Source organism: Nicotiana tabacum, chromosome 22, assembly GCF_000715075.1.
Source record: "Nicotiana tabacum cultivar K326 chromosome 22, ASM71507v2, whole genome shotgun sequence".
NCBI classification, from domain to species: domain Eukaryota; kingdom Viridiplantae; phylum Streptophyta; class Magnoliopsida; order Solanales; family Solanaceae; genus Nicotiana; species Nicotiana tabacum.
The window spans coordinates 133,960,365-133,971,412 of NC_134101.1; positions in this window are offsets into that span (position 1 = coordinate 133,960,365).

Consider the following 11,048-nt stretch of genomic DNA (forward strand, 5'->3'; position numbering starts at 1 on the left):
GATGATGATATGATGGGATGCCCTCAAAGGCTTGATGATTTTATGAACACATGTACCTATGCACGACATGACATTACGCATATGCATGATACTATAAGTATTTCATGATTTATAGAGTTATCCAAACTTACATGTTGAGTTTTTTACTCCATGTTTCTCTCATGTCTATTATTTACTGATTTTCATTCCTTACATACACGGTACATTATTTGTACTGACATCCCTTTTGCTTGGGGATGTTGTGTTTTATGCCCACAGGTCCCGATAGACAGGTTGAGAGTCCTCCAAGTAGGCTATCAGCTCAACAGAAGGTGTTGGTGCGCTCCATTTGCTCCGGAGTTGCTTTTTTGGTCAGTACAACTGTACATGTATTGATTGGTATGGCGGGTCCCTTTCCTGACCTTTATGATATTATGTTTTCTTAGAGTCTTGTAGACAGATGTCATGTATACGAATTCTGTGTGGACTTGTCGGCCTATGTTTTGAGTATAAAAAGGATCATGCCGGCCTTATAGGCCCATACATCATATGTATACGTTTGGATTACATGTTGGGTCATCCAATGTCGAGTATTTCCCCATGTTTTATTCTCATTTACGTAAGTACTCTCATTTACATAGGTACTCGGTTGAGTAAGGTACCGGGTTCCCGTCGCGGCCCATCGGTTTGCGTCGTGAAAAAAGTGGTATCGAAGCCATTATGTCCTAGGGAGTCTACAAGTCGTGTCTAGTAAAGTCTTTTTTATGGGTGTGTTGTGCACCATACTTATAAGCAGGAGGCTACAGGGCATTTAGGACCGTCACTCTTTCTTCTTACTCTAGATCGTGTGGTAGATCTCAATTGTAAGAACTCAATTGCCTAAACTCTATCTTATTCATTATACGACGATGACTACATCTAGAAAGATGGTTGGTAAGAGATATAACTATGAAAGAGTTGAGTCAGAGGAACTCATTTTTTGCATCATGCTTATGATGGATAAATATGAGGTATTCAGCAGATCATGTATATACTAAAGATGCGTAAGCTTCTTGATAAGGATCCCTAAGGGAAGAATGTCTATCCACTCTTATGGTAAAAAGGAATAAGATATTCGGAAGGTAGACACAAGTTTCAGCAAGTAAAAGAAGCAAGGTGAATAAGGGTACGAGGTGCCTAGTTAATGAAGATTAACAACATCTACAATTCAAGAATTGAAATATAAGCATTTTGAGTTACCTTCAATTGTAATAGAGGTATGTACAATTGGACACACCCATCTCATTTATGCCCTATGGAAGCTAACAAAAATAGTATAGTAGAAGGACGGATATCAGGATCCAGTTGGGGTTAGAGTGACCCAAAATGGTGGATGGATTGTTTGCGTTAGTTGACATTTATGAAGGATATTGCAATGTGCTAATAGATCTCCTTGTGAGACACCCAGATGGTGCACTCTAAAATAGTACAGCTAGATATGAGTACTACAAAGATAGGCACTGAAATCTTTGAAGGGATAAATATTATCTTAGTGTGGCTCCCATACCTAGTAGACAAAGAATGTTAGGCAACCCAAAGAGCCACTGGATGGAACAAGGGGAGCTAAAAGCATAAGAATGTCTTGTTAAAATTTTCAGAACAAAGTGATAGATATAAATATTAGCAGGGAAATATGAAAAGAGATAATGAAGCATTATGAGTAAAATGTGATACATGGATGATGACGGTAGATCAAAAGGATGACAGTATTATAGAGTCTATAGTCAAGTGAAGGAAAAGACGAGAGGTGACAGACTTTGAGACAACAAAAGAGTATGGACCATAAAGTGATATCCTCATTTCGAGAAACAAGTTTGTGACTCTAATATAATTACCAAAAGGAAAAGTTAGACCCTAAAGTAATAGAAATCGGTATGGGCTAGTGAACAAGATAAACTAAACATGAATTAGGGACTGAAAGATTTGATATTAGTCGGCATCAAGAGAATTTGGAGATTGCATTCTGGTGATAATAGAATGGATGACAGAAGAATAACCTTTAAAGGTCATTCAGGAAGACGTTTCCTTAAAGAAAACAATGTGAGCAAAGATAAGCTTAAGGGACGGTATGTGCCAATTATACTAAGTGTCACCCTCGTGAGTAAGGACTTTTGTTATCCTTGGTATAGAAGGATTACCGCAAGCAGAGTAAGGGTCATCGATGATGTGAAAAGACCCCAAAGATGAAGAGGTAAAACATCTATAGGTAGATCGTTGTAACACTAAATCTTAGTACTCCCCTAAAGGGGGGAATATGGAGTGATGTGTCATTAAGTCAAAATTAAGTGGTTCTAGTAATTATGGAATGGTAAAGGAAGAATGCGATAAAAATGAGAAAGGTATGAGATTTCACTTATTCAAATCCTACAGATATGCTATGATTCTAGAATATTATGCAAGCACGACATCAAGGAAAAGAAAGAAGGATTCCTACACGGGATATTATTGATAAATAAGGAGCCAGTGCAAGGGGTAAGTTAAGACAAAGGAAATAACCTAAGAAAGATTACGCGGAATATTGATATGAGAATGGGCCAACCAATAGTTAGTAGTTGATTCAGGAAGAGCCTAGTTATGACAAGACAAGAGGATAGAGACAAATCAATAGTTCGTGCAAGATAAACATAGTGAACCCCAATATAGTGAATCCAGTCTCGCTGATAATGACATCGTGACCCACCTTGAAAAATATTCAGATAGGAGTTGCGGTAGCTAAAGGTACTGTATGAGTGTTACGAAAGTAAGAGATAGTGCCACTGGGAAGATAGTCAAAATATCAGTTCAGAAGCAACCCTACAAGCACAAAGGCGTGGAGGTAAGTAACTACGGATAATTACAGGCGAGGAAGAACATAAAAAATTCGGTCAAGTATACAATGTAATAAGCTCACAGCTTTACAAGAGTCAGAGGGTCCTCCCAAAGTACTACAATGAAAGACTAGCTAAGGAAGTAAGGAAGAAGGCTTCAATCTAAGCACAGTGTCCCAAAGAGGAAGTGGTCTTGTAACAACAGTCTCACAACTAGTACACCCGAGATTTTTCGTATATGAAAGTGCGCCATAAATAAATTGATGAAAGCTCAAAAATGAGATATTACATCCCACATTTTTTGGTACGTTAAAGTTTTGTCGTAAGTTAATCAACGTAAGCTTAGGAATGAGATTATTTTAGGATTATAAGTATTATGTTATTTCAAACAAGGGATGAGTAAATTCGTGAAGGCAAGAGGGTAAGTGAATCGAAGCAAATGAATTTTGTCGAAGTTTGACATTTTAGAATAAAATACGGCACGAGCTAAAATACCCGGTATTTATGGACTAGTGCCATACAAGGTACCACATGACTATGATAGTAAGGTGTATAAGGTGTGTTAAAAATGAGTGGTATTTTAAGTAAGTTGAGATAATTCTTAATTATGTGGGCAATTGGTTAATTATTGGGTAGTGGGATATTACCTAATTAATTAGGGAATTATTGGATAAGGTTTAATTTTGACTATGTGGCAGCCCATTATTCAAACTAATGACTCATACATAAAATTGAAAGGTGGCACATCCATAATGAAGACAAAAACAACTTCTCTGAAGTGCTACTTTGTTAGGTTTGAGTCCATTAAAACTTACAATCATGGAGGATCCTATATATTTGCTGGCAAAAAAAACCAGTGAAGAAAGGTGTCATTTCATGCATGTGCATATGGTTTCTAATATGGCAAAATATGTAGCCAGGCTTTCATTAATTCTCTCAAATACAATTAAGCTTCAAGTGAACCTAGTGTCTGTCACTATTGAAAGAGTTGAAGATATACTTTGTCGGGATGAAAGTGGTTGTATTGTTTGCGATAAAGATGGCGAACATCGTATACATACTGATGGAACTGGTTTCATATCAGATGATTTAGCTATGCGGTGTCCCAAAGATTTCTCCAAAGCAGAATATATAAAGGATGAAAATTATGAGTGGTCACGACAATGAGGTGCAATCTTTCTCAAGAATATCATATAGATTTTTTACTATTTCGATCTGATGTTATGTGTTGTGATAGCATCCTAGGAAGATCAGATCTATTCAAGGACAAGGATGAAGCTTTGGAATCTCAAAGAGGTCCTTTAACAACATCTCAAGCTAAAAAGCTACAAAACAAGGTCATTGGACTTCAGGAGCGATCAAAGAAGTTGTTAGTTGAGAGGAAGAGCTTAAAGATAAAGTATATGAGTTATCTAAGTGTTATAATTATTTTATGGTCCAAATTCATGTCCAAGAAGAGGTGGATTAGATCCCAAAAAACATCCTCTAAAGAAAGTCCAAATCAGGCCACTGTTGGACAATTTTGGCATCTAAAATGTGTCCAAACTTGCAGCCCATGAAGTCCTACATAAAACCACGTTTTTAATAGCATAAAAAGGACTTACTTGATGTCCAAGAAGGGTAAAATAGTCATGCTAGATGTTGAGTGCAAGTTGGTGCAAAGTTGCTTGCAAAGTTTCTTCAATATTTCCAAGATTTCCAAGATTCTATCCAAGATTGGTTTGAGACTTATTCCCATATATTTTAGGACTATATTTATTACCTTCCTAGTTAGATAAGGTTATGTTTCCTTTTCCTAAGATTTTGGAATCACTTTCCAAGAATGACTTGGTTTTTGCTTACTAGTATTTTTCATTTCCTAAGGTAGTTGGAATTGTTGTCCAAAGTAGGTTAGGACTTTATTTCCTTATTTTTTTAGCCTAATTTCGTGACCCCCTCCTACCTATATAAGGTGTATCTTCTTTCTTTTTAGATTTAGATTATTCAGATTATTATCAATAAAAATTGTGAGATTTTTCTTGCATTCTTATGTGTGGCTACTCTTGGATTTATTCTTCAACCTTCAAGACTCAACTTAAGGTGGTAAGATTAAACACTTTCGAAATCTTAGATCACTTCTGGGTATTCAAGAAAGGTGATAAGTTTAGGCTTATTTGTGTTCTTGTTATTCTAAAGGGTCGGGTTTCACAATCTATCTCTTCTCTTTTAATTCTCTACCAAAGGCGATTAGTTCTTTGTTAGCTAATTGTTATTGTTAGGATTCAATTTCAAGAATAGACTTCTTGAATTCATGAAACCCTTTCTTGAATTCAATCTATCTTTAATTTTCCGTCTTTTTCTTTTTTGAATTCAATCTATCTTTGATTTCTGTCTTTTTTTGTTTCTTTATTTTTTTTTAGCTTCCGCATATTTCTTGAATTTTCTTGTTTTTCTTCACTAAAATTTGACTACCTTAAGAGAGGTTTTTATGGGACAAATCTAAGTAGTCATAAATTTTATTGGGATGATGATGTCCATATACTTTATAAAGGAGTATTTACACCTATTAGGCTTAATTGGGTTAAGTGGACACATGGTCGCTATCTTGTTTTATTTTTACCATTTTTTTTCAGATTAGTGGATGCCATTTACTAGTACCTATCTTCATTTTCTTGCAAGGCCGAATTTTCTTCAAGAAGAGGGGAATGATAGCATCCTAGGAAGCTCAAATCTATTCAAGGACAAGGATGAAGATTTGGAATCTCAAAGAGGGCCTTTAACAAGATCTCAAGCTAGAAAGCTGCAAAAGAGGGTCATTGGACTTCAGGAGCGATCAAAGAAGTTGTTAGTTGAGAGGAAGAGCTTAAGGATAAAGTATATGAGTTATCTATGTGTTATAATTATTTTATGGTCCAAATTCATGTCCAAGAAGAGGTGGATTAGATCCCAAAAAACATCCTCTGAAGGTAGTCAAAAATTGTATATGACAATGAAATTCAAAAGATTGATCACGCGTCCATTTAAGACAAGTATCTCTACCACATGTATCAAATAAGACACTTTTATGATATAACCAATTATCAATTACAAATTTCATGGATTCTTCTACATATAAGCTATTCAAAGAAGCATATAAATCCTCAAGAAGGTTAAAAGAACCCATAATTCCCAAAATAAAAGTTTCAATACATTCAAATTCATGATTATAACTTTCTCAAATAATTTTCTCAACATCAAAGGATTCTAAACAATTGCTCAAACTGTTATAGAAAGAGTCATAGATAAGCTCATGAAAAAGTATTTGATCACTAACGTCACAATAATCATGCATAGCCTCTTTACTAGTATCAAATACTTTTACATGCTCACTATCAACATGACTAGAAGAATGACTTCCTATCACACAACAAAACTCATATTCTAGCAATTTATCACATGAAAACTCATTTCTAAGCCTCTTCTCATAAATTTCATGCCTCTTTCCACCAAGTTCGAACATATAATCATCTATGCCATACTCAATTTCAAAAGGAAACAAATTACTCTTGCACTTGAACTTAGATATTATGGTTAGTGACTTGATATGCATCAAAATATCATCATCCAGAAAAATTATAAAGTCACCAACATAAGAAATACGAGTATAGTTCATTACCTCCAAAATACCTTAGGTATTCTAGAAAGGTCAAGAATGTAAATAAACCAATTATACATACCCTACTTGGACTTATTTACTAATGGAATAATATCACCTTTTATTGTTTTATGCAATGGCTCTAACTTGGCAATGCCTTTAGGGAACTCTATGTTATATACCTGTATATAAGGATCAAAAGAGTCAAAAGGTTCAACAATAAAGAAATTAACCAAGCTTTTATCATCCACCATCCAGTAAAAATTGATTTTGCTAAATTCATGTGGGAATCCAATTGGATACTTTGCCACCATCTCTTGATCCTCACCTATCCTTTTAGAAGGTCTTTTCACACGTGGCTGCACAAAAATGTAAGAACTAAAACAAGAAAGATTTAGCGGGTTAGAAAGTAAAGAACATATTTTCTTACTTTAACTCTCTTTGGCTTTTATCTCAAGGCTAACTTTTTCCTCACCCTTAGCCTCTTTTCTCTCACTAAAGTTTTCTTCTTTTTCTTCACTCAATGCCTCATGTTTCAAGATTTCAATCTTGATAATCTTGGGAGGTTCTTGAGCAACCAAAAAAAAAAAAGAAAAATAAAAATAAAAAAATTCAGCCCCAAAAAAGGAAAGTATATGTCATTATTATTTAAAAGTTCAAGTATTATTTGGTTTCCATGTCAAGAAAGAAAACAAGAAGAGGCGATCCTAGTTCGTAAAGATTAAGGTAACTTCTTTCCATATTCTTCTGGGTTTTGGGTTTCTTAAATTCTTTCCTTTTTTTTTCTACTAACCAATTCCTATTCTTTATAGGTTTGGTCTTCCACTTTCCTTTTCTTTTTCTAACTCTAAATTCTTATCACTAAAGGTTGTGACTAGTAAGGTTTATTAATAAATCTGAAGATTAACGACCAAGAGTTGCTTTGAGTGAAAAAAGAAAGAGAGGTGAGAACATTAGAGGGAAAAAGCAAAATTTGAAAGATACATATTTCTTCTAATCTTTGTTCGAGATGTCTCAAACAGGTAGTTTTGAAGAAAGGAGGCGAGCTATGATCAACAACTTGAAGGGTCGAACTTTCAGTATGGCAAATGGAAGATACACAATGGTAACGTTATTTTTCAAACTAGAGCTAAAGTGATGTTTGCGATTTATGCCCTTAGAATTGACAAAGAATTTGGCTATAACTCAATTAGCACCTATATGATTGAGAAACTGAACTTGCCTTGTGTTGAGCATATTGAACCCTACATGTTGAGAGGAGTAAAGGTAGATAAGAGAGTCTTATTACTATTCTCAATTGGAAGGTATGAGGATGCGATCTGGTGTGATGTGATTCCCATGAATAATTATCATATCTTGTTGGAAAAACCATGGTATGTCTATAGAAGAGCTTCATATAACATTAAAAAAATAGATACTCTTTTGAGGTTAACGGAAACAAACTCATTCTTGGACCTTTGACTCTCTCACAAATTTATGAAGATGAAAACATCGTTAAAGAGAATATGGAAACACATGAGAGCGAAAAGATTGAGAGGAGTAAGGGAGTGCATGTCGATATCCCAAGAGAGGAAAAAGGAGAGGTTGGGTTGAGTGAAGAGAATGGGATGTCAAGTGAGAAAAAAAACTTGAAGGAAAAGAAAAGAGGAAAGGCAATGAGATAACAAAAGTATGTGAGGTAGAGAGAGAAAACCGTGAGGCTTTGAGTGAAGAAAAAGAAGAAAACTTTAGTGAGAGAAAAGAGGCTAAGGGTGAGAAAAAAGTTAGTCTTGAGATAAAAGCCAAAGAGAGTGAAAGTAAGAAAACATGCTCTTTACTTTCTAACCCGCTAAATATTTCTTGTTTTAGTTCTTATGTTTTTGTGCAACCACGTGTTGAAAGACCTTCTAAAAGGATAGGTGAGGCGCAAGAGATGGTGGCAAAGGATCCAATTAGATTCCAACATGAATTTAGCAAAATCAATTTTTATTGGATGGTGGATGATAAAGCTTGGTTAATTTCTTTATTGTTGAACCTTTTGACTCTTCTGATCCTTATTTACAGGTATATAACATAGAGTTCCCTAAAGGCATTGTGAAGTTAGAGCCATTGCATAAAAGAATAAAAGGTAATGTTATTCCACTAGTAAATAAGTCCAAGTATGGTATGTATAATTGGTTTATTAACATTCTTGGCCTTTCTAGAACACCTAAGGTATTTTTGGAGGTAATTATACTATTATTTCTTATGTTAGTGACTTTATAATTTTTGTGGATGATGATTTTTTGATGCATATCAAGTCACTAACTATAATATCTAAGTTCAAGTGCAAGAGTAATTTGTTTCCTTTTGAAATTGAGTATGACATAGATGATTATATGTTCGAACTTGGTGGAAAGAGGCATGAAATTTATGGAAAGAGGCTTGGAAATAAGTTTTTATGTGATAAATTGCTAGAATATGAGCTTTTTTGTGTGATAGGAAGTCGTTCTTATAGTCATGTTGATTGTGAGCATGTAAAAGTATTTGATACTAGTAAAGAGGTTATGTATGATTATTGTGACGTTAGTGATCAAATACTCTTTCATGAGCTTATCTATGACTCTTTCTGTGACAGTTTGAGCAATTGTTTAGAATCCTTTTTTTATGAGAATATTATCCGGGAAAGTTATAATCATGAGTTTGAATGTATTGAAACTTTTATTTTGGGAATTATGGGTTCTTCTAACCTTCTTGAGGATTTATGTGCTTCTTTGAATAGCTTATATGTAGAAGAATCCATGAAATTTGTAATTGATACTTGGCTATATCATAGAAGTGTCTTATTTGATACATGTAGTAGAGATACTTGTTTTAAATGGATGCGTGATCAATCTTTTGTAATTTCATTATCATGCACATTTTTTGACTACCTTAAGAGAGGTTTTTATGGGACAAATCTAAGTAGGCATAAATTTTATTGGGATGATGATGTCCATATGCTTTATAAAGGAGTATTTACACCTATTAGGCTTAATTGGGTTAAGTGGACACATGGTCGCTATCTTGTTTTACTTTTACCATTTATTCAGATTAGTGGATGCCATTTGCTAGTGCCTGTTTTCATTTTCTTGAAAGGTCGAAATTCGAGGATGAATTTTCTTCAAGAAGAGGGGAGTGATAGCATCCTCGGAAGCTCAAATCTTTTCAAGGATAAGGATGAAGCTTTGAAATCTCAAAGAGGGCCTTTAACAAGATCTCAAGCTAAAAAGCCACAAAACAAGGTCATTGGACTTCAGGAGCGATCAAAGAAGTTGTTAGTTGAGAGGAAGAGCTTAAGGATAAAGTATATGAGTTATCTAAGTGTTATAATTATTTTATGGCCCAAATTCATGTCCAAGAAGAGGTGGATTAGATCCCAAAACACATCCTCTGAAGGAAGTCCAAATCAGGCCACTGTTGGACAATTTTGGCATCTAAAATGTGTCCAAACTTGCAGCCCATGAAATCCTACATAAAACCACGTTTTTAATAGCATAAAAAGGACTTATTTGATGTCCAAGAAGGGTAAAATAGTCATGCTAGATATTGAGTGCAAGTTGGTGCCAAATTGCTTGCAAATTTCCTTCAAGATTTTCAAGATTTCCAAGATTCTATCCAAGATTATTTTGAGACTTATTCCCATATTTTTTAGGACTATATTTATTGCTTTCCTAGTTAGTTAAGGTTATGTTTTCTTTTCCTAAAATTTTTGGAATCACTTTCCAAGAATGACTTGTTTTTTGCTTCCTAGTATTTTTCTTTTCCTAAGGTAGTTGGACTTGTTGTCCAAAGTAGGTTAGAACGTTATTTACTTATTTTTTTAGCCTTAATTTCGTGACCCCCTCCTACCTATATAAGGGGTATATTCTTTATTTTTAGACATAGATTATTCAGATTATTATCAATAAGAATTATGAGATTTTTCTTGCACTCTTGTGTGTGGCTACTCTTGGATTTATTCTTCAACCTTCAAGACTCAACTTAAGGTGGTAAGATTAAACTCTTTCGAAATCTTAGATCACTTCTAGGTATTCAAAAAAGGTGATAAGTTTAGGCTAATTGTTGTTCTTGTTATTCTAAAGGGTCGGGTTTCACAATCTATCTCTTGTTTTTTAATTCTCTACCAAAGGCGTATTTGTTAGCTAATAGTTGTTGTTAGGATTCAATTTCAAGAATAGACTTCTTGAATTCAAGAAACTCTTTTTTGAATTCAATCTATCTTTAATTTTCCGTCTTTTTCTTTCTTGAATTCAATCTATCTTTAATTTCTGTCTTTTTTTTTCTTTTTTTTAACTTCCGCATATTTCTTGTATTTTCTTGTTTTTCTTTATTAACTCTTGAATCCCCTATCATGTTGTTATCATGTTGTCGCAAGTGATGTGTGTTAGAGGGATTGTCAAGAGAATTGGCTAAGGTATGTCAAGTCTATCCCTTCTTTCTTTTGGCATGATCCATACGATACAAACGAAAGAGCCAATGCATAATTTCCATAAATGGCTCTATTCATAGAAATACTAGAGATGCTTATGTTCTTGATTCCTCATGTGTCATATTATTCTATCATCTGTTCATGGGTCTCAGAAAAATACGTAAGTTGAAAAAAATTTACT